We start from the raw sequence: 23,702 nt of genomic DNA, 5'->3' as shown, positions 1-23,702 counted from the left end.
CCTGCCTTGGCTTTCTGTGAGAAAGATTCAGGTCTGTTTGGGGAGCAGGGGACCAGGTTGCTTTGGTTTCTGGCTGTTGCTGCAATAATGATCATCTTCCCTTGCTCCAGTCCTGTCCCCAGGGAGTCCAGATGGAGCAGGTGGGACCCTCCAGCCCTTGATCCGTGACAGGCAGCAACAAGTGCAGTACAGAAATGAGGACAGGGTATATCTTTTTCCCTGTGCAGGCCTTTTGGCATGCCTGAGCTCCCCGCTGCCTTTGAATCCAAGGACTGCTCCTGAGGGTTGGGTGCTGCTCTGCAGTAATGGGTGGGACAGGGGTGTCTCTCCTCTGATATCTTCCTGGCTGTCCAGCTGCCAGTTTATCAACACTGGTTGTAGTGTCCCTGTTGGGTTCTTCTGGTCACTGCTGCAACCTTCCCAGAATTGTTGTTTCCCCAGCTGTTTGGTAGTTTCACTGTGACCATGAGGGATGGAGACTGCTAACCTGCAGGAAGTGGGGCACTACCAAGAGACAGGCTCTGGAAGGTAGAAAAGTTGTCCCAGGTTGCTGGGTCTAAGGACTGTGAACAGCATTCATTTATGGATTTCACAGTGACTTCGTTCTTTTGCCTAGGAGAGCTGAAGTTGAGTGGTGTCATGGGTATGGATAGCTCTGGAGTTGTGGAGAGCTTTGGGGGACACAGCTCAGGCTGTTGCTTGATCTGAAGGGCTTGAAGGAACGGAATAACTGAGGGACAAATCCTACAGGTGCTGACCAGAGCTTCCTCTGATGAGCTGCCCCACTGCAATGGCAAAATGTGCTGGTGCTCAGACCCTGTGGATAATCCCTCATCAGCTTCATGAACTGAATGCAGCCCCTCTCCATTTATGTCCTGTGCCACCAAGAGCTGAACAAACCTGGCGTGGGCAGCATGAGGGAAGGCTGGGGAAAGTTCAGCTCTCCTTCCTGAGCATGCTGGTGGTGCCAGTATTGCTACCCAAGCTTGCTGAGCTGCAGACACTGAGAACACGTCGTTGTAGGAGCAGTGCAAGAGCTCTTTGCTACCTTGACAAAAACCACACTGGCTGAGCAGTACTTGGTGCCATTGTAGCTGTCTAATAGAGCAGAGGTGCTGATTTTTTCATTGTTATTATTAGCAGTGAGTTGCAGTGTTCAGCCTCTGGAAGGACTAGTGCTGGTGGAGCAAAAACTCAAGGGATTAGTGTTCCTGCTCTCACTGTGGCACTGCTGGAATGGGTGTAGGACCATGTAGGGGCACCCAGAATGGCCCTGCTCAGATCAAATCCCTTTCTGAATATTGTTTTCTGTAGAACTGTGCTTTTCAGCTCAGTTCTGTAATTCTGAATTGCAAAGGCACAGTCATGACTGACTACACTTCTAAATATTGTGATGGTAAAAGTCTTGTCTGCTGCTTGCCTGGCACAAAGCACTGCACCACTAGCAGGCAGCAGCAGCTTTAAATGAGCTGTGCAGACACAAGGTGATGGCTCCAAAGGGGATATAGCTTTAGGGTGAGGGCTGGACATTCTGTACAACCACATTAGTTAAATAGTGATGGGGAAATGGCTGGTGAATATCTGCAGCAAGCTGTGAGGGAAAAGGGCTAGGTGAGGAAACGTGTTGGGAAGTCTGGTCTCTGAAGGAGATGCAGAGATCTCTGCATAGTTCCCACAGCTGGTTCAAACCAAGGATTTCTAATTTTCTGGCTATGCAATTAACTTTCTGTGAAGCCTCAGCAACAGATATTTTAGCATGTCCCTTGGGAACATTAGTTCATTAGTTAATTAGTTTACAATTTTAATTAAAATTGTGCTGCTTAATTTCTTTGAACTGTACTGACTTCAGTGATGTGGTGCCATTATCTCACAGAACAGAAGGACACTCCTGATGCTGGCTGGCTCCCACCATTGCTGTGTGCAGTCCCTAAGGAAAACCAGAAGGTCCAGGCACTTTTATTGCTTCCGTGCACATGGTGTTTTGGGGAACATTTCCCTGACACATGGTCATTTCACCTCCTGCACCCAGCCAGGGCACCTTTGGGTCCCAGTGCTTTTCCCACCCTTGCTGAAGAAGTCATGGACTTCCTCGATGCTGCAGAACTCTGGACGTGTCTCCAGTGGTGAGGACACAGGCTGGAGGTGCAAGGGGCAGAATGAGAGGCTGGGTTTGTGCAATCTCACAGCGTGTTTCTGGCTGTGGAGATGGGTGAAGAGCCTCCTCTACACCTTCACTGCGGTGCCTGGCTGGTACTCAGCCACGCCAGTCACAGCCTTTGCTGGAGACTAACAGGGCAGAGATGTATTAAGCGCTCTGCAGAGCCTGAACAATGTAATTACCCTCCAAGTGAGGCAAGGGTTTGTGCCAAGAGATTTTTATCTTCCATGAATGAGCTGGAGAGTGAAGGGCTCCTGGCTTTTATGAAAGGCAGGAAACTCCAACTCTCCAACACTGTTTTATGAGCCAAGAGATTTGACCACCATGAAGCAATGTCTGTGTCATTAACTTGGCCAGACAGCCAGAATATGTCAGGACAAGGGTGGTGACTAATGCTGCTAGAAATGCTCCTGAATTACTTGTAAGCTGCTGCTCCTGGAGCACCTGCTGTCACTGAGGGGTCTGTTCCTGGCATCACCAGAGCACCTCTACCAGCTCTCAGCTCCTCCTGGCAGTGCTGTGGCCCTACAAGCACTTTGGCAGAGTCTGAAGGGAGGAGTGGACACTCCTCTGCACAGATGGAGAGAAGCAGGCAGCAGGAGAGGAGTGGTGTTTCTAGGGAATGGGGGACATTGCTGGTGTGGGTGTCTAACTGCACCCATTATCCTGCCCTGTCTGCTGCTCTTCACAAGTGAATCCCTTTTGATCTGGAAATGAGTTTGGCTTCTTGCCCCGCTGTCCCAGTTGTGGGCAGGCTGCTGCTGCACCCCAGCCAGCCTGGCGGCTGCTGCTCTTGGTGGCTGAAGTAGCTGTCCCCTCTCTTGTGCCCGTTTTCTGGTGTGCTCTACAGAGGAATGAGGTCTCCCCTGTTGTGTTTTGCAGAACCATCCAGCCATTTAGTCCCTGCTAGAGCAGGCTGGTTTCCCGCTGGTGAGCTCTTTCATGTCTGTTGAAATTAATCCAGCTCTCCTGAATGTGAGCAGCAAGAGCAAGCTTCTCTTGTGCCAGAGAGACAAACCATATATCAGACTTGATGGCAGACCCTCATGGACCGGTGATAGTGATTTCTCCTCAGGCTCATCCTGCCTCTCTCAACAATTGTTTGTTTCCTCTCTTGTAGCCAGTTCCTTTTTGTTCCTCTCTTTTAGCAGAAGCATCTTCAGTTTGTTAATCCCCCTTTGATGGCATGTCAGCTGCTTTTCTGAAGTCCAAAGGGATGAGCTCCAAGTCTTCATTTGACTTTCAAAGGAAGAAAGAACAAAGTCTGACAAAATTCCTCTTTGCAAAGTCCACGTTTATTGTTACTGCGTTCTTCATTATCTCGTACTATTTCAAGATTTGTTTTAAGATCTGGCTTTCTATCGCTGTTATGTCACCAAGCCTCAACCTTTCCTTATCACAGATATTGTTTTGCATTTTCCTAGTCACATCCTAATGCCCAAACGTGCTCAAACCCTGCTATTTCTGCAGCCTCTTAAGTCAGTCCACTTCAGTATGCTAAACTGTGGGTTTTTTCCCCTTGAAAATGGGCTTGGAAATGGTGAATTAATGTTCATCACATTATCCATCTTGCTTCTTGCATGGCATCCAACATTATTGGTTTTATATTGAAAAGTAACACAAAGAGTTAACTAGGCTTGAGGCCATCCTGAGCTTAGCATTTACCCCATTTTCTCTGTAGAAAGACCCTCCCTTCTCTTTCCTTTGATCTGCTTTTTCTCATGTAGCTGACTAAACTTGTCTGTTTGTGTTAATACCTCCTGTGAGGTGTCATTTGGTCTGAGGATTGCCGGAGGTGATAACCAGATGCTTTTGACCTGCTGTGTGTGTTGGTGCCTTTGCTCTTGTTCCCTGTTCCATTCCATTGTGAATTTCTGCATGCTCCAACTACTCTTCTAAGGTGGTTAAGTGTGCCTTTGGCTGCTGCAGACCCTTTTCCCTCTTTTGCATGAGATAAAGTACCACACCAGCTAAATAGCTTTTCTTCTACTTTTGGTCTTTAATTTCTCAGCTTAGCTGATTTCTCATTTCCTAGAGATGATCCATTTGCCTTTTGGAATTTGGGATCACGTTTCTGAGAGGTTTGTTGCAAATTAGTATGTGCTCAATCAATAATAATTTATTGCTATCCACTGCCTTTTCACAGGCTTTGCCAGCCCGTGCTGGAGCACCCATCACCAAGTGTCTCTGAAGGGTTCCATGTATCCCGTGGCTCTGCAGTCTCCTCTCTGCTCTCTATGCACTCCCTTTGCTCTGTAATCATCCTCACCTTTGTCTCTGCTTCAGAGGCAGATAAATCCCTGCTCTCCTGTTCACTGGCTGGTGACTGCTTAACTCCTTGGCTCTCCTGCCTCTATCAGCCCTGCCCTTTCAGCCAGGGCTCAGCAGTTCATGGTCCACCAGCTGGGAGAGAAGCTTAAAGAGGAAAAGGCCTATTCATGCGGATCAGGTGATGGGGCACTCCTGCAAAGCCTTGCCCGGGGACAAAGCAGTTTTGGGGCTTGCTAAGTTGCTTCTAAGGATGCAAAAGCCACCTCCTGTGCAATTCCATCCCCTAACAGAGGGAATTCAAACCTCCCCACACAGCCATGTGGTGCCTGTGATTATGTGGGCACACAGTGCAACCTTCGTGGCTGCTGTGTCCTTGGAGGAACTGGCAGAGGGGATCACGGCTGGTTTTAGCCTCCTCTCTGTCAGCTTTAGCTAAAAATTAATAGCACACGAGCTTCCTCCGTACCCTCAGACTTGGACAGCCAAAGCCTTCCCCTGTCGCAGTTTGCAGATATTCACATTCTGGTTAATAATATAATTGAGATGTTTTCAGTGATTTAAAAGGCTTCTGACTAAGCTCTTAGCATAAAGAGGAAAAAGTGAAAGCCAGAGTCAGGGGGAATCAGGAAATCAACAGAAGTCTTTGAACCAGCTTTTGATTTACATATGAATAACACTGATCTGCAAAGGAAATTGTGTCCAGTCATTCCCGACAGAGGCGCCAGGCAGGAGCTGGTTCCATGCTGGGAGTCTCCCCCCAGTTCCTACCAGGATTATTTTCTCCACCATGCTTTTGTGACTGTGCACTTCTACCTCCTCACACAGGATCTCACACAGATACGAATTCCATTGATCTCAGGGGAAGTGAACCGCGGAGTCCAGAGTGACTGTGGTATGTGGGACAGGGATAGATGTGTAGTCTGGGAGGTGTCACCTGCTGATGCAGAAGCAGTCAGTGAGCAAGGTGTTCAAGTGCCTCGGTGTCTGTGCCGGTGGTGGGACAGCCCGGCAGGGACATCTGCTCTGCTGCCAGGCAGTGCCTCTGTGCTGAGTGCTGATCCTGTGACTTGCATCAGCTCTTCGCCTGGCTTCTTGTCAGTTCTGCTCCTGAAGGTGTTGGAGATGAAGGATTTGTGGGTTTTTGCTTAGAGGAGGCACTCGAGCATAACGTGCAGCCTATAAACTGCTTAGAAGCCTCTAAGCTTTACTTACCGTTCCTTCTGGGGTAACTAGCGTCATGTGCCGATCTGACTAATGCTTTTTAAAATGCAGTAGATTAAAGGTGAATGTGTTGTTTTGGATTTAGCATTGGAATGACAGCATTTCTCACTGCTGTTCACTTACAGCTTGTCAGGGATGATGAACACTTCCTCTTCCTGAACTCTGCCAGTCATCCTTGCACATGGCAACAGCAGTTCAGTGACTTCATCCCTGCCCTTTTCGCACGCATCCATAAAACACACCTGCATGCTGTCACCCCAGCTCCACACTATGTGAGACTATATTAGCAAGTCAGGCCTTGAGTTTTCATATCTAGGTGTTCTGGTTTTTATATTTCTGGTGGTTTTTTTCTGAATGTCAGCCTTCACAGGCTGATGATCCATCCCTGCACACCTTCACTCCCAGCTGCAGTAATGTTAGCAATGACTGTAACTGGGGCTGAAACTGTACTTTAATTCCCACAGGAGCTGTGCAAGCCTTCTTTGCATCTGTGTGTCACTCCAGATCCCTCTGATTGTGTAGAAGGTAGCAACCAGTGGTTTCAGACTATATCAGAACCCTTCCTACTCACTTGGCTTCTTTGCTTTCTGGTCACTGTTCCCTGTGTTTTACTTCAAAACTCATCTTTTCCAATTGCTCCAAAATATTTTCAGAGCCAATAGCTTTTAATTGAACAAGGCTGATTTGGGATTTCTTGCTTTGGTTGCAGGGAAAAGAGGGGAGGTATTTTTATTCATGAGCACTCTGTTCTCTGTGCCTGCAGTGTTCTGCAGGACACCTCATTCCTGTCTTGCTGGAGCTGGTTTAGCCCAACCTCACATTCACAGCAATTTATATTTAATCTGCTGTCCAGATCTAGTGCTTCTGAGCCACTTCAGTCCACGCGCCTCCTTCTCCTTCCTATTTTGGGCTCCTGGGTGCTTTGGCGCTTCTTTGTGTAGCTCAGCCTTCCAAGCTTCAGCTTACGTGAAATCCCCAAGACAGCCAGCTTATGTCACCATCATCCATCAGGGACAGACAAGAAGAAATCTGCAGCTCAGTAGAGCTGCTCTTGCTCCCATTCCTCTGGAAAGGGACAGTGTAAGCTTAGGGAGAAGGCAGGCACGCTGCAGAGCTGCATGTGTGACGTTATGACATTTGAATCAAAGAATGTAAAAGCCATTTGCTACAAACCCCACCTTTGAGTATATGAGTGTTATGTACAGCAATCATTTACTGTGGTGTTAGAATAAAGAACTGTCCAATCCTGTACAGATGTGATGGTTCTTCTCCCAGCAATGGGAAATGTCTTTGTTCAAAGACGAGGTGAAAGAGAGCTTGCCAAGCTTGCCTGAGCATATGTCCAGGGTATCAAACCCACAGACAATGTATGTCTCCTGCCCTGCTTTGGTGCAGCCTAGGTTTATCCCATTCCCCTTTTTTTTGTCCTTCTGGCAGAGCTATTGGAGGCTCAAAGTGAGGCAATTGCATCTTTTTCTCTTGCTCTGCCGGAATTTTGAGGGGTCTTCCCTGAAAGGCTGTTTTGCAGAAAGGCTGGAAACTTGTGTCCAGATACAAATGAACTGTCCCTGCCCTGGAGGAGCCTTGGGGGCACCGTGTCCACATCCTGGTCATTAATTCAACTGAGCTCACGTGGCTCTGCTGCTGGCCTGCTGGGTGATCCTGCTCAAGTCACTTTGCCACTCAGGTCATCTCTTTCCTGCTCCTTGCCCTGCCAACATTCAGGACCAGTGCTGCTCTTGCAGTACGGATGAGAGACAGCCCAGGGGTTCAGCTGCACCACGGGCTGCTCAGCAGGTGCCCAGAGCAGGGCACACTACAGCAGCTCTTCTGCCTGCCCTGCCCAGAGCAGCAGGGACCTGGCCTTTGTGAGAGCAAGATGCCACTGCAGAGATCTGATGGAAGGTAACACCTCCTGTTACTAATCAAGTAGTTATCTGTCTCTTCAATCCTCCTGGCCCCTACCCCGGGGTGCATCCTATTTGTTTCTTAAACAGCCCCACACCACGCTGTTCAACAATGTGAGAATTTTGTGCTTGAGGAGCTGGATGCAGCTCTGCTCTCCTAAATGGCTGTTGTCCTGTGTTGCAAATTAACAAGATTGCACTGGGTTTGTAATCAACAGCAATTAACTTGCCACAGAGGTTGCAAGAGAAATCTTTTGCCCACATCCCAGGCTCCTCTGATCTTTTTCACAGCACTCAAAGCCAGAGTACCAATGTCTTGCACAGACACAGAGCTCTTTTTTGTGGAGCAACAGGGCTTGGGATGTGTGCAGAGCTCTGTGCCCCAAGCCAAAGTCACCACTGGGGAGTGCAGAAGATGGCCCAGAGTTACTGGTGTCCCACAGACACCCCTCTGTGTCTTGCATGTGACCCAGTGCCAGCCTGACCACCTGGAAGGTGAGGAAGTGTGCTGGATGTAAACCTGCTGGGCTTCTCCCTGTAGCAGTGAGCTGCAGGCCAGCCTGAAGCACCCACAGATCCCACAGGAAGGATCACAGCATGCCCACTGCCCTTCTACCCCAACCTGGCATTTCTCTCACTTTCCTCATGATGGAAGGAGCACCTGCACCCAAGTCTCCATCCAGGGACCTACCAAACTTCTGTTGGATCTTCTTTTAAAAACATCTGACATCCCTTCTGACCCTCCACTTCTGCCCTTCCTGGGCTGTGCTGCTGCAGTGAAACCCCTCCAGTAGATCCACAATGGACCGAGGAGGTCTCTCACCCCTGGGATGATGGAGCATGCAGGTTGTTGCTTAGGGAATGTGCCATCCCTGGAGCAGAGCTCAGAGCTCTGCCCTTCCAGTGAAGGCAGGGATCCAGCTGACCAGCCAGCTGCTTGTGCAGATAACTGCAGTATCAGTGAGATAGAATTAGATTATGTTCCTTTCATGATCAGTTGTGTTCAAGCTCTTATACAAACATCTTTACTATGTTAAATTAAAATTAATTAATTGCTTATTCTGGGAAGAGATTAACATCTAAAAGCTACATAAGACTTTCAGGGCTTGTCTATTTAGTAGTGCTTGACTTGCTTCTACAAGGCTTGATCTTGTCAAGTCAAGAAAGAAACATAAAGTGCATTCACTACAAGTGAACTGGATATATCACCTGAGTTTGTACTCACTTCACACATTGCTGCTCTGGTCTTGCTGGTGTGCCTGAAGTGTGCTGGATGTAAACTAGCTCGGATGGTGGAGGACATCTGTGATGTGCCTGAGAAGGGCAGCCAGGAGGCAGCTCCTTTTGGGACAGGGCAAGGGGTAATTCATGGCCTAGTATCTCTTTCCCACATCAGAAATGCTCCTGGAATGAGTATTTCCCTCATCCTTCCCTGCCCACAGAGGAGACAGGTCATGTCCAAGCAGACCTAGCAGATTTCTTGAATGTGGGAAAATATCTCCATTTTTACCTTAATTGTCCTGAAACGTCAAGGTTTTAAGGTGTCATGGTTAGTTGTCCATGTAGCTGGAAGAGACACTCTAATCCATGTTCTCTACTTCCACTAATTAAAAGATGGAGCAGCAATGTTCCTGCAGAGGCCAACAGGATAGAGTGGATAGGCATCCTAATCAGCTTCTGAATATGGGGCTCACTAGTCAGTGTCTGTACTTTTCAAATAGCTTTTGGAAGTCGATTTTCATGGCTGATCACTGTTTTTTGTAGCTTGTTCTCTCTCTGCTGTCTTCCTGCCTGTTCTCACATCAGCACAGATATTCTGACAGCCCAGAGACCAGTGTTTTATTTGTCATTCCAGTTTTTCTCATGTATTATTAGATCAAGATGCTTGTATCTGTCTCTGTCTCTTTTATTTCACTGCTATAATGTAAAAGCAGCAATCACCTCCTCTACAAGTGTTTATCAGGAAGATTCTTCCCCCCAAAACAGAGTATAACTTTATGCTATCCGTGTTTCCTCCACTTTGGTGAAAAGGGGTTTTCCACTTTGAAAGCCACAGTGATGGACATGCCCTGGGTCAAAAGCCACAGAGTGATTATCTCTTTAAGCACAGATCTCAAAAGGCGATTTGCATCCCACTACACAGGCTTTCCCCAGGCTGTTCATACTTCCAGGCCCCATTTTTTGTGGGAGATTTTTTTGGAGAGGGACCCCAAGGGCCTGTGCTGTGCAGAGGAGGTGTGACCCAGCTCTGCAGCAGATCAGGTTTGCTGTGACCATAAGTGAGGATGTCCCATCTCCTGGCACTCAATACCATTAGATCCAAAGCAGGATGCAAACCCCTTGTCCCCAGGTACCTTTGGCTGACAAAATAAACATGAACTCATTCTGGCTTTCTCACCTCTCTCCTGCTCATGTCAGAGGTGAGACTGAAGCTGTATGAGCAAATGCACCCTGTCCACCAGATTCTGTACTGCAGTGATACTGACTGCTAACTAAAAATAATCTCCTTTTGAGTGTCATAACAGTAGCTGCTACCTAACGCCTCCTTTTCAGTTTCTTTTTGGCTCCAGAGTGGGGGAAGAATTTGCCATAGGAAGAATATTGGGGAAAAACACCCCACTCTTTTTCTTCAATTTTCTTTTGCCTTGCTGGACATCAATGATGGGCTGCAGCTGTCAATATGACATTCACACACACACACCCAGGCACACTCGTACACACAAACATTCACACTTTTGGTTCACAGGGGTCTGCCTGGCTAATACTCTTTGTGTAAAGTCACAAAAATCCACAAAGTCTCTGTTTTACCTCTTTCTTCCTTTCCCCTGAAGGCAAACAACCTTGTAAATTCTCCTGTCTCTTGGGAGAGGGGGGTGGTGGGTATCGAGTTCCCTGGTGATGTGGCTGCTTTTCATCCTTCCCTGTACTGCGCAGTGCCACAGGTGACAACTGCAGCGTGTCCCCTCTTGGGCTGGAGGAGTTCACCTCAATTCTTCATTGCGGTATTTTACAGCACATTTACATGCAGCTAAGCAGGTTCAGCTCCTTTGGCTCTGTGGGGTATGTATCTTGCTCTGGTTCCAAGCTTGGCTGTGCATTTTTAAACATTATTAGAGTTCAGATGAAATTGCTTCCAGCTGCTTTCACAAAGCCTAAATAGTGCCAGGATCCCATATAATGTTCCCTTTCTGCCAGATTGTGGCCTCCTATAGAGAGGTCTTCAAAGACCAGTTTCAACAAAATCAAATTATTTTGGAACGTAATTACCTCTCACCCCCTTAAATTCCATTGTGTTCCAAAGAGTTTCCTGTAAATAGATCCCACTCTTTAAAGGAGCCATGCTATTCTGCAGTGCTGGTGGGAGCCAGCCCTCACCAGGCTCCCCTGCATTAGCAATTCTTGGACAGACAGCGCCTAAGTAGCTTGTTATGTGATAAAACGTCACATTTCTTCTCCCCAGCACTGCTTGTGCTGGTTTTCAGCTCCTGCAGGAAACCATATGGCTTCCAGAAGCCTGCCCACATACCTGGACGTGCCTACGCAGCCCATGAGTCACATTTACTGTTTGGATGCCCCTTGAGTCATCTGAAAATCTGTGAAACTTCCATGTCTCTTCTCCATGCAATCTCTTAGGAACTTTAGACAGTTAAGTATAAGGATTTACATATGCATCTTTTTTTCTAATCTGTTTTTAGTTTCATGGGTGGTAGTACACTGGCACTTCTTAGTTTGAAGGAAGTGGAATCTTGATGAGAGCAGAGCACTGGCTGCAGCTGTCTGGGGATGGGATTAAACTGAAAAAGTGAGGCCCTTTTGAAAGAAGGGCTTTAGGAGCAGGAAGTCTACAACATTTGGGCTTCCATCCTTTCTTTCTGCTCTGCCAGGGCCACACCTGATCACTGCTGACCCTTGGTGCATTTCTGTGTCCAAAGGCAGCTGCCGTGCTGCCTTTAGTGGCATGGGAGTACTTTGGGAGCCCCTGACAGGACTTCGCAGCCCTGAGGAATGGCACAGATGGAGCACACTTGGATCACTCAGGGCATTCTGGGGACTGACCCAGGGCAGCAGGGTTCAGGGTAGATGTCTTTCTTCACGTTCCTTCAGCTCCTTAGCTGCAGGGACTCCAGCTTCAGACAAGTCTGTCTACCCTTTATCAATCTCATGACAAGATAATTTTGCTGCCTCAGGACAGCACAGGTGTGATGTGTAATCTTTTCCTGTTGCTTTTGTTGAAAGTAAAGAAAAGACAGATTTTTTTTCTTTTTTTTTTTTCTATGAAGGCCAGCACTGAAGATGCATTATAGCCCAAATTAAAACCAGCAACCCCAAGGTTTGCTGCAGCAGCGTGGAATGAAGAAACCAGCCTGCCAGAAACAGCTACTTTTGCAGCTGTACCCCAAATGCAGGCAGTGTTGGGTGTTTAACAGAATAATCTCACAAGCAGTTGAAGGGGAAGGAATGTGTAGATAGACTGTTCTGCCATGGAGTGTGTGAGCTGACTGTTTGCATTAGAAATATCTATGTCTCCTCATCAGCATTCTGCAAGCAAAGGGTGATTCTGTGGCCTTATGGAGCCAGAAAAATTGTCAGAGGTACATATGAGTGTTTTGTACAGCTGGAAGCAGCAGTGTGAGTTTGTAGAGAACTTCTTGTTGTAATTTAGCTTAGTAAAATTGCCAATAATGTTTGTTAGAGCAAACAACCAGGCCACTTCCCCCTCTGTGAGAGAGTGTGCTGCTTTATTCACCCACCCCAAAATGCTGCTCAGTACAGGCAGGGACGTTCCTACTGTTTCTGTACTGTTGAGAAGCGTGTGTGACCTGGAAAGCTGCAGACGAGCACACAAGAACATTGTTAATTTATACCCCTCCCACCCTTCATTCTGACTGGTAATTTTAAAAAATTCACTCTGTAGAGTAACAAAAGAACCCCAACCAACACACCCATGATATTTTCAAAATGTGATAGTACACCTCGATAACTTGCTGTATAGCGTTTAGTCAAACAAGACTGGTAAAACATGAGTTTTGACACTATTTCAGTGAGCTACAAGGTATATATACTGATATATAGTGCATGCAGCATGTATACATATACACGTGATGTATGTAAAATTTATGAGGTATGCTCTGTAGAAATGGACCAGGAGTGTGAAGAGCAGAACTAGAGGAGCATGAGAGGACAGGAGAGCTTCAAGAGAAGGCTTCAGTGAAAGCTGCCTCAGTTCAGAGGGTCCTGGGGCTGTGAACCCTTGGCACAGCACTGCTGGGGAGCAGTTCTGCCGGCAGATGGAAACTCACCACCGAAGAGGCAGCTGCTTGAAATCCTGGCAGCACCGTGCTAGCTAATAAGAGGAGGAATAAGAAGAGATGACATTTCCTATCTGAATGTATGCTTTTGCACAAGCAAGAGAAACGAGCTGAGTGGTTGTTTATAGGAAGGTTTGCTCTGCAAGTGCTGCTGGAGGGATCAGTACAGCAGATCTGAGCCCACGTAATGTACTCCTTAGCGAGAAGGAGAAAGCTTCGAGGTTGTTTCTGGCAGGGTCTGTTCCTGCTTCCAGCAAAAGGAGTGCTCCGGTGGATGCTGTGTCCCAGGATGCTGCCCGGTCAGCCCCAGGGGCAGCTCTCTGTAAGACAGCACATCACAGCGCCTGCAGCCCTGCCCCAGCTCTTCCCATGCCTCGGGGGCACTTCGGAACCTGCCTCTTGTTCAGCCGGAGACAGCTTTACTGATCTCGGCTATTTAGGGCAGCTTGGGCTCCAGCTGAGCCTCTCGGTAACTCCCAGGGAATGGTGGTGTCTCCTTACAGTTTTCCAGGACGAAGAGGCCGCCAGCAGCAGCGAGCTTGAGATAGAAATAATAAGGCTGGGCACTCTGGATCCCTGCTGGCTTGTGCTACTCCATCAACAGACTAGCAGGAGCCCATTTGCACTTCCCAAATGCCACCTCATCTTTCCCTCTAGCCGAGTGCTCTTCCTCAAATGGTCTGTGGATCTCTGAAGGACGGGCCGCTTTTGTGAATTTTTATATGTTAAAAGTGCACTAAGAAACCAAATTTTTTGTTTAATGAGCCTAGAGATGACTCCCCATGTCTGCACAGATATCAAAAAGATTTTAGGGGTCTGTAAAAGGAAAACCAGGGTCCTGCTCTCAATATATATCACTGCTGAAACTGCCATGGACCAAGGCTGATGATTTCACTCTGACTGTGGTGGTTGTGGAGTGATTTCCCTGGCTCTAGCAGAGATGCTTTTGTGAGGCATTGGGGTCTGGCTGCCTGAGCCTGAAGTCTGCTTTCCCCTGCAGTCCCAGCAATGAAATGGAGCTGGTCCACGTGTGGGATGGTAAAATCTGCAGGGGAGTGTTATGTTTTCCACATTTTCTAAAGTACTTTCCACCCATCCAAAGAGTTGACAGAAATAGCCTGCTGCAGATTTTAAAAAAGCAGCAAGTGTGGAAAAGCTGAACTCGCTGGGGGCTAGACCACACCATTTCCTCACTCCCCTGCCTCGGCAGTGACATCTGTGCATCCCTGTGGCTCAGTAAGGGCTGAGGGCTGGAGCTCCTCTGCTCCCTCCCCGCTGTGGCTGCAGGCAGCAGCGTGCCGTGGCCCAGCATGGACAGCACAGTGCAGGGCAGTGAGCAGCACTGAGCTCCTCCTGACCAATGCAGAAACTCCAAAAAGTTCCCGTAAGGAGTCAAGTGAGAGCTGAGGTTGCTTTAGACTCATGCAACATTGCTTTGATGCTTTCAGTTCTGTGGGCCTGTGTATAAAACAAACACAATGGGTATCTAGCAGTTAATTCTTGCCACAGATATAAAAATTAGCACACCTCAGTTGCTAATTCCTTGAAGGTATCAGCTGCTTCTGATGTAAATATGAGCATGTGGTTTGCTCTGCAGAGATTAGCCACAAAATTTTCATTTTTAGCTACATTTAGCCAAAGCAGACAAAAATAAAATCTGCAGAGGCAAAGATGCATAAAAATTTGCTAGAACTACACTGAAGTTGTACCCTGCATAAATAGCCTTAGCAAACAATAATTAACACAGCCAGCATGTTTCATTTTATTGTTAAAGAGAGTAGAAACAGAGATAATCCCTTCTGAATTGTAATGTAATGCCGTACATAATGATAAGGTTTTCCTTCTTTGGACTGCTAGTTCTGTTTTCCTTGATGGAATGTCTTCAGAGAGTTTAAATGAACTGTTTGCAATGAAACTGGATGCTTCCTCTGGCATGTAATAATCATAACCAAATGAGATTTTAATTAATAATTGAAGAAATCCTTAGTGAGTTTCTGAAATAGGAGGCATGCTCTACATCTGCATGATGCCAGGAGATCTGTGAGAGCACTGAGCTGTTTCTGATTAGGAAGCTGAGAAGTCCCCCTTGAATCCAGACCAATGATGTTGGACTGAGTTCTTCTCTTAAGCCTACCCTTAAGTGAATAAAGTGGGTGAATAAAGTGGTGCACAGGCCTGGAATTTCTCAGCTATCCTAAAGCAGAAATGGAAATTCAGTGCAGCTTTGGTGAGCAGAATACTATTCTTTGTCAGTAGCTGACCTCTGTTCCATCCTTGATAAGACTGAATGTAAAGCAGTGAAAAACCAAATCCAAACCTAGCACAGGCTTTATCCTGTCCCCTCCCACTCAGCTTGGAGGAGCTTATCTAGTGTTTTACTGTGCTAGAGATGTCCTCAGCTATCAGAATAGTCCTCAGGACCCCTGACTCCCAACAAGTTGTCTTGAAGCTGCTGTACACTACAACACTGTCCAAGCCACCTACCAGGAGACCCCAGAAATGTCAAAGATAAAGGCTCAAGAGAAACTCTGCGAAAAAGAATGTGCTGGAATGAAGCAAACCCAAAATCTAAATCTTTGTACACTGTTTTCCTTCAATATAGAGCAATTTCAATACAGATGCAGCCCAAATCTGGCTGTGAAATTTAGTTTTTTATTTAAATACATGGTCCAGTCTGTGAATACCTAAGGTGAAAAGCACCAAGCCTCCAGGAGATGGAAATAAAAGGACAGCATGTGCTTAGTGAGGAACATTTTACTGTGTTCAGTCTATAGTGGTGGGTGACTGCATCAAGTCCCACCATGAAACCAGCTCAGTGACTTGTCTTCCCTTTTCTAGCTGGAAGCAGCTCCAAACCTCACTGCTCTTGTCCCAGGAAGCTTTCTGGGGGACCTTTGTTCTTCTTTGCTCAATAGCCTTTACTGACCTGAAGGTCCCCTCTGAGGTCACCCACTCTGGAAATCCCAGATTTCCTGCTCTGCCACCTTCTAGTGCAAATTCACCTGAGCTGAACACAGATGCCGTGGTTATGTAAAACTCTAGGTGAGGTCTCACTAGTGTTTTGTGCAGGACCATTAGTACAGCCCTATCTGCTGTAAATCTCACTCCTGAGGCCCCTGTCAATTATTTCCCCCTTTCATGGCCTTAGTAAGGGCTCATCCTTTGTTGACTGTTTTTGTTTCTTCCCTCTCTCTCCTGCCTGGTGTAACTTTGATCTCTACACTATTCCAACTTCACAGCACACTTCTTTTTGCTGTAGCTTTTCATGTCACCCCATGCTTCCATAAGCTTGTCTCTGTGAAGTATAAAATACTTACTGATGGAAGAAAAAGTACAATATGTTGCCTCTACCTCTTAGTCCACATAGTCTCTGCATCCATTTAAAGAAATGTTGCTGATTTCAGCATTAAGCAAATGCATAAATGCAAACCATTCCAGGACAGAGGCCTGTACACAACCAAGTTAATGTTTTATTTGGCCATATTTCCAAATTATCAGGAAAATGGGACAAGAATTGCAAGGACACACCTGTCTTCCAACTTTTCTTGTCCTTATGAGTCAGTCTTGGTATCGGACAAACTCGTTACTCAATGCTCTCTGCTGTTGGAGTAGTGCAGTTCTGGGAAGGAATGTGGTACAGCTTCTGGTGATATCACTTCTTACCTTGCAAAAATCTCATTTGTGGTAAGTGGAAGATTTTTTCCCCCAGTAATGAAAATCTGAAAATAAGGAAGGTTGATTGATTAATTCCAGAAAAGCTGTATTTTGAGGATGAAAAGCAAATAAAAGGAACAGGAGCACAGGAATATCAATAGTAAATAGCCTTAGAGTATGTGTTGTCTCTGAGTGTGCGCGTTTGGTTTTTGCAGCCAGCTTCCCTGTAGCTTTCTGGAGCATCTAGCTGGACCCTTGGACCCATCTGGAGAAGTGAGCTGTCCATAAAGCTTTGCCAACAGCAGCAGAACACTTAGGTCAGTGTATTCAGAAGTAGTTCTGATTCTGGGAATTTAGTATAAGCTCTTTGGGAACTTACAATCAGATAATGTTAACATTTTCATTGACCTCAACTTGCAACAATGTTTGATCAAGAAATTGGGGTAAGATAAGTAATACAGAAGCAACAAAGCTTAAATGAGTTATTTATAACAGAGGATTTACTGAAAGGACAAACAAGAATCTGCTTGTGAGTCAGTAACAGGACTTTGGACTCTGACAACTTCTTTTATAGTCAGTAAGAGTAGGCACAATACCATAGGATTTAAAGAGTGGTTTTTACAAAATCCACATGAAGGCTCTGCTGAGGCCTTTCATGAAAAATGGGCAGGTTTACAAGGATTTTCTGCATGTAAACACATATCGAAATATAACAGAAAAGCTGTGTGGACACTGCAGGATCTCAGCACCACTGAATGCTCACTCCTGGAGCAAAAGGCAGGATGCATTAACTGTGGGCAATTCCTGCAGCCCCTAGGTCCTCTTTAGCTGTAGATCCCTGCAAACTGGACAGTTTCCCAAGTTTCTTCACTCTTCAATCTCTGCAGTTGTTCAGTGGGACACTGAAGGACTCACCCCTCGGCTTCTGTCACTGGCAGCCTCTCCCTTTAATTATTCATAAAATTCTAAACAAGACTAATTTTTTTCTTGAATTATCCAGCTGCATTCCATTTTAACACCACTCTTTTTCTTCACACATCTGTGGTACATACTTGCTTTTATCCTCCCAAAGCTTCTACACAAACAAGGAGGGGGGATAAACCCATTAAAGGGAAGGTGTGCCTGATAATTCAATTACCTGCTCACCACCAGTGAGCCAGGAGGGCCAAATTATGCTGACTCCAGTAATCTTCCTCTCAAGTGATGTCTGCAGAAAACTTCCACAATTTCAAGGAGCAGGGAGCATGGCAGGGCAGGAGATGGGAAGCATGGGCTTTGTGTACCCATAGCCCAGGCATAATGCTACAGATGGAGCCACGACTTGTGAAGGGTGAGCCAGCAGCCTGCTGGTTGTGCTCGTGTTAATTGTCCTCAGATAGTATTTCTCCAGTTATCAGGGGAGCTCAAATGGTAGGTGTTAGCACAGGAAGAAGGAATTTTAAACAAGTTTAGCTTGTTTAAATTTGTCTGTCATTCCAGGAGAGAGAGGGGTTACTATAAGAGCTCCACACACTCAGTGTTTCTGCAATGTTCAGAAATACTCAGTGTTTGGTGTGAAGTAGAACGTCTTAATACGTTGCAACAAAACAGTTTATTTGGGGAGTGACTGAGCTTTGAAGCAAGGTACTTTTTGACAAGTACGATTTTGATTCCCATAAAAATCACTGCCAAACTCCCTTTCTATTTTTCCCACTCACCTAATCTAGGTACAAGTGTCTGTAATCCTCAAATACAAAGACTTTTTGTCTTTTCGGGTGTACATGATGGACAGCGTGGTGGTAGCAGAGCATGCATCTGTCACCCTTGTGCAAGAGGCATAAGGCTGGGCATAATCCCATGCTTTCTGCTACAAATACTACATTGTTTGGGTTGGGAAAACAAAAGTGTCTTGATGTGCTAGGCTGTGATGTCATTTTGCTGTGCTGCTGTATCGCGTGGTTCAGGCACACCAGTTTCTGTACTCCAGGGGTGGTGAAAACCAGCACAGAGTAAACTGAGCCATGGATAGCAGCTCTGTTTCAAGGCATGCTGGGGACTGTGCCCCAGAAATAAAGAAAAAGCACTTCCATGTTATTTACTCTATTTCCATGACTAAATGGAAAGCCCTACCTCGTGCTTTGTCTGAATTGGAGTGCCTTGCTATTTTGGGGGCATTTGTTACATTTTCATAGGATGTGAAGAGTTTAATTTATTTTTAGTACCTGTTGTTTTAATTGGGTAATGTGATCATACAAAAAAATCCATGAATTTACTCTCTAAACACTCTGCTTAGCATTTGGTCAGGCAAACCCCACAGCAGCTGCTGTCTTCCTTCTAGGAAAACACTGCTCAAGAGCCTCTAAGGTGTTCTTTGAAGGTTTATTTCTTGCATTGGGTTTTCACACAGACAAACTCACTTCATACAACACACCAACCTCTCTGCTTAATTTGACTGAGAAAGTTAAAATAGGCAGGTTATATAATGATGTTTATCTTTACATCAGGAAGTCAACTAAGAAGCTGTTAAGCTGATATTATATAACACAGCCCTGATTATAGAAAGTGTGGAGGAAGATGGTCTAGGTTTATGCATGTCATATTGGCAGTAATTGTTAACCATTACAATTAATATTGTTTTGTATGCTTTTGTTTTTGATGTTTTGCAGCCTTCCAGAAGATCTTGGAGCATTAGCAGCCAGGTACTGAATTTTAATTGTTTATAAAAATTGTAATTGCACTCTTCTATACATTGGGTACATATATTTAAATACATCATTCTAAATAGGGAAATAGAAGTCTCATATTTCTTACAATGCTCTAGTTCCTGAGTTTGCTGGAGTAGTAAAACTCACTCTTTTGTAGGATTTTGAGCTGTCCCATACCCAATAGAAAAATCTTATTACAAGAGCAAAAGAAAGATGAGTTCGTATAAAAATGGCATACAATCCCTATTTGAACGAGAGCTCAAAACAACTTCAGCACACACAGACTGCACAATGATAGGGAAAAGAAAATAATCTTTTAGACAAAAAGAAGTCCAGTTCTCCCTGTAAACAGGAACACTTTCATCTACATCCAGCCATGCCCAGCTGGACTCTAATGCTAAGAATAAAGACATCCTTGTATTCTGATGGGGATCAAATTAACCTAAGACAAGTTCCAGTTATGAGGACAAACTGGATATACTGTTCACAAATGAAAATTATGAAGATTGTATTACTGGAGAAATTGTCTTCTCTATACTAAAAAAAAAAAAAAAATTAGCAGGGAGATGTAAGAGGATCCCATAAGAATTCCATTGAGTAGGCTTAATTAAATTTGCTAAACTGTGATTTTTTAAAATAAAACTTTGATTTTAACAGCTGAAGATCAGCCTCTCCCCATGTAATAGGCAGCAACTTATTTTACCTGCAAGAGTGAAGATGATAGACAAAAATGAGCTGATATTTCAACTGTTAGCAGTATCTATGACAGGCACATGTCTCATTGGGTTGTGTGACAGAGTAACTGCAGACTGCGTTGGAAAGAGTAGCTTTAGTCTTTAGTGCCCTCATGAAAATTTTCCACACATACCAGCTTTTATGGAGAAAAAATACACATTACCATTCCATGTTTTGATTCAAGTAGAATACCTCTACAAGTTGTTTGCATCTCTTATAACCCACAAAATTGCAGATGATAACGAAAAAGGTGCTCTTCTGAAAAGACAGCTCCTGGAAGGTAAGGCTGTGGCACACAATCCAAACTTATCAGACTTCAGAGAATCCAGATGAGTGGAGGCGTAATGAACAAGCTAACTTCACTCCAGCTTCATTCCTTGTTAGGCAGGGGAAATGGGGCTTCATTAGTTTCATTGCTTCCCCAGTTAGCTGTGAAGCATTGCACTGAGGAGTTTGCAGGGAAGTGGAAGCTGTTCTGCAGCTGTCAGAGATCCTTTCATGAGCATCAGCTCCCTGTTCTGAGTGAATAAGGGAAATCATCTGCTTTGTGTGGTGACTGCTAGTACTGTATGGTGACTCTGGACACTGAATCTGACAATTAAGAGAGCACCAATTTTCTGTTCTTGTGGGTTTTTTTCATTAGTAAGCCCAACAAAAAAAAGTCTTGAGTTTTACTCATTATTCTTCAACAGTCAGCATTTCTTTTTACTAAAATTAATACTATATTATTCTAGAAGTATTCCACCTTACACAGGAGTGTCCATCTTTAATTATGAACAGATGTACCTGTATTTATTTAACCTATCCCACCTTCTGTTGTAATGGAGTTTATCTCAGCTTGTAACTATTGTATTTTTTTGTAAATTCTTGCCGTGTGATGATGTTTGCAGTCTTTTTGTCGTTGTTGTTCTTGTGTTGATTGACATTATGTCTGGATCTAGGGAATGTTTTTTGAAGTCTCGTGTTCTGAGTTCATTATACCTCTCCAGTAACTGTGTGGGACGCCAGCTGCAACACATCCACTGCCACTGCCGGTTTGAGAAGTCTACATTATCAGCTGGCTCTGGTGGGACTTAAGGGGTTCACCAGGTAGCTGCCATGAATTCAAACCCCTCTGTGCCCTGCTGCCCTGCCTATGGTCAAAGCGTGACTGCCTCAAAAGGTAAGGACCCTGACAGCATTCTTGTTCCCTGTGGTGTGGTTCCAGCTGACCAGGTGATGTTTCTAAAGCAGAAAGAGCCATTTTTTAAAGTGGCAGCTGGACTGCTTTGAGGAGTAGGAGCTGGTGTAGGATCAGGTACAAATCTGTGGCAGGGCTCACTACTATGATCACTTGCCAGACCAGGCAGCTGCCAACAAACTCTGGCATAGTTTCTTAAAGTGGGAAAACATCATCTCTGTTTCACTGTAGTTTATGAAACTGGGATTATTAGGCGCTAACACAGGGCTGCTTTTTCCCCATGTACAGGTGGCGTGGGCAAGGATCAGGTGGCTGTTACAGAAGGTTTTCCAGGGAAAAAGCCTGTGCTGGCCTTCCTGCTGCCAAAATCTGCCTGGTCCTGTATCACACATCCCCCTAAGCAGTACATGTGCTGTAACAAGCTGCCTGTCCCTTCCAGAGACCATCCCAGACTCGCTCCTGGCAGCAGCTGCAAAAGAAGGGATTTTAAAGGGCAAATCTGAGGGCAGTGAGAAAAGGCCATTGGTCACATCCTCAGATGCATTTGAGGACTACAGTGGCAATGGGCTGCTGCTTTGTGTAATTGTTCTGGAGTTCCTATGCCATGGGTCATTTTGGAGCACAGCCAGGGCATGTTAAGCACAGCATAATGCTGACTTCTACACTGACCACACCAGTCACAATTTAAGTATAAGCTTTTCTGTATGCTGCCCATAGTGGTTTGATGTACATGCTATTGCTTAAGTTGTGGCAGAAATGCTGTTCTGGTTCACCCTCAGTTTTCTCCTCCTCCAAGGGAACTACACAACTTCCTGAAAGCTGGAGCCTGCAAAAGGCAATGTGTAATCCAGGACGGTTTTGCAACGCTGGCTCTAGCTGCGAATTGCTAGTAAAAATGTCATTTGCCATTCATGGGCTATTTCCTATATGTGCTGGAATTTCAAGCCCAGTTTTCATACTGAAGTTTAGTACTGTACTTTCTGGTTCAACTGCTTTCTATCAGCAGATACACTCCTAGAACAGAAACAAAAGTGCCGGGAACCAACATCATTCTCTGAGGTACAATAAGGCTCACCTAATTGCTTCCTGACTTGCTGATCCATCATCCTGACCCCCTCTTTGATGTTATTTTTTTTTTTTTTTCCCTAGACCATTAGTAACAAGTGAGAAATGCTGTCTCAGGGTGTTATATATGCGATTATTTCTCTATCCCAAACACAGTGACCATATGTGATGGGATTATCTCTTATTTAAAATAAAAAAGACTTGGAAGCATCAAATACTGTGTATGAAAAAGTAGTTTCTTTATGGTGGTTCCTTTAATTGTAAAAAGAAAAAAATCCTTTTTTAATTTTGTATATAATACATTTATGTCAGTCAGCAAAACCAACCTAAATGCTGCAGATGTCTCCTTTCTGCTAGCTAAATTTAGATGGTTCTTCCTCTCCTTCTGTATATATATTCCTCTGACATCAAGAGGGCTATTGCCCCTTTACAGCACATTTATTGCTGCTGTAAACACTGAAAACTGATGAGGCCAGATGACGGAGGCTTCTGCCAATGTTGCTTCTTAGCCTGCTTTCATTTCAAAATATCTGAACTGGTACCAGCTGGTGCCAAAATCTCAAGATATGAAGATACAAATAGAAAGGAAGAAAATGGGCAATGTGTGTCAACACTAAATGTATATTCTGCTTGCTTCAGTGAGATGTGTGAACAGTTTCACAGTACATAGCTATGGGAGGAGGAGGAGAAACTCCTGGCACAAATCAAAGAACAAAACATAGGGCTATCGGGGAGGGAAAAGAGAGAGAGGCCTTTTCTAGATCTAGGTTAGATCTGTCACAGTGTAAGTTTCCTTAAGATTAGGTCTTTGCCAAAAAGAAATCTAGTTCTGATTTTTAGACTTCAAATTTGTGTGAGTTGCCCAGGAGGCTCTTTTTAGGTTTTTTGGGTAAGTTCTTGAACATTTTCAGCTGTGCCTAAATCTAAAAAAATGTAAATGGAAATGCGAGCTTGGATTTAAAAAAAAAAAAAAAAAAAAAAAAAATATATATATCACATCAGCAATATTTGCCTTGAACTTTGAAGTCTCTCTCTGCCTCTCATATGTGTATACATGCAGGGTTTGAAGTGTATCAGATCAGAGACTCTGGTTGATTGTCCATCTGATTGAGAGATAAGTTAACATTCCCTCTCTGAACAAGAGATACCCCTACATCCACTAGCTTTAATATACATTTCCTTTTAATGGGTATATAGAATATGCTGCAAAGACAATTTAGCTCATACATTTCTATCCAAAGCACCCATTTAATTTTTATGCTGTCACCTCTTTGCCATCTTGCAAAAAAGCAAGCTGTTTTGCCTTTGAAGGTAACTCCTTAGCATTCCAACTCCAGTTTTGAGAAAGCAACTATCATGATTCTGACCAGTCCCTGATGTCAGCCTATACAGCCCATTTCTTATACTTTCCACGAAGCAAGGCTTTTCGTGTTTTCTCCCATGATATCCTTATGCTGACCTAAAAAAAAAAAAAAAAACAAACAAACAAAAAACCCCCAACAACCCAAACAATCAAAA

The 23,702-nt window shown here is 44.9% G+C and overlaps 1 long non-coding RNA gene across 3 annotated transcripts in view; it reads left to right on the top strand.

Moving 5' to 3' along the window:
• Positions 1–22,386, top strand: part of LOC120757154 (uncharacterized) — a 29,893-nt gene extending 7,507 nt beyond the window's left edge. Inside the window, exons 1-4 of one of the 3 annotated variants that reach the window (XR_005702387.1) lie at positions 16,736–16,837; positions 19,166–19,198; positions 20,881–21,101; positions 21,408–22,386. This is a non-coding gene — a long non-coding RNA (uncharacterized LOC120757154). Of the gene's footprint in view, positions 1–16,735; positions 16,838–17,807; positions 17,931–19,165; positions 19,199–20,880; positions 21,102–21,407 lie in introns of those variants that run through there. The other 2 variants (XR_005702386.1, XR_005702388.2) reach the window with 2 other exon arrangements.
• The last annotated feature ends 1,316 nt before the right edge of the window (positions 22,387–23,702 follow it).

Source organism: Hirundo rustica, chromosome 10, assembly GCF_015227805.2.
Source record: "Hirundo rustica isolate bHirRus1 chromosome 10, bHirRus1.pri.v3, whole genome shotgun sequence".
NCBI classification, from domain to species: Eukaryota; Metazoa; Chordata; class Aves; order Passeriformes; family Hirundinidae; genus Hirundo; species Hirundo rustica.
This window is presented reverse-complemented; position numbering and strand designations above follow the sequence as displayed.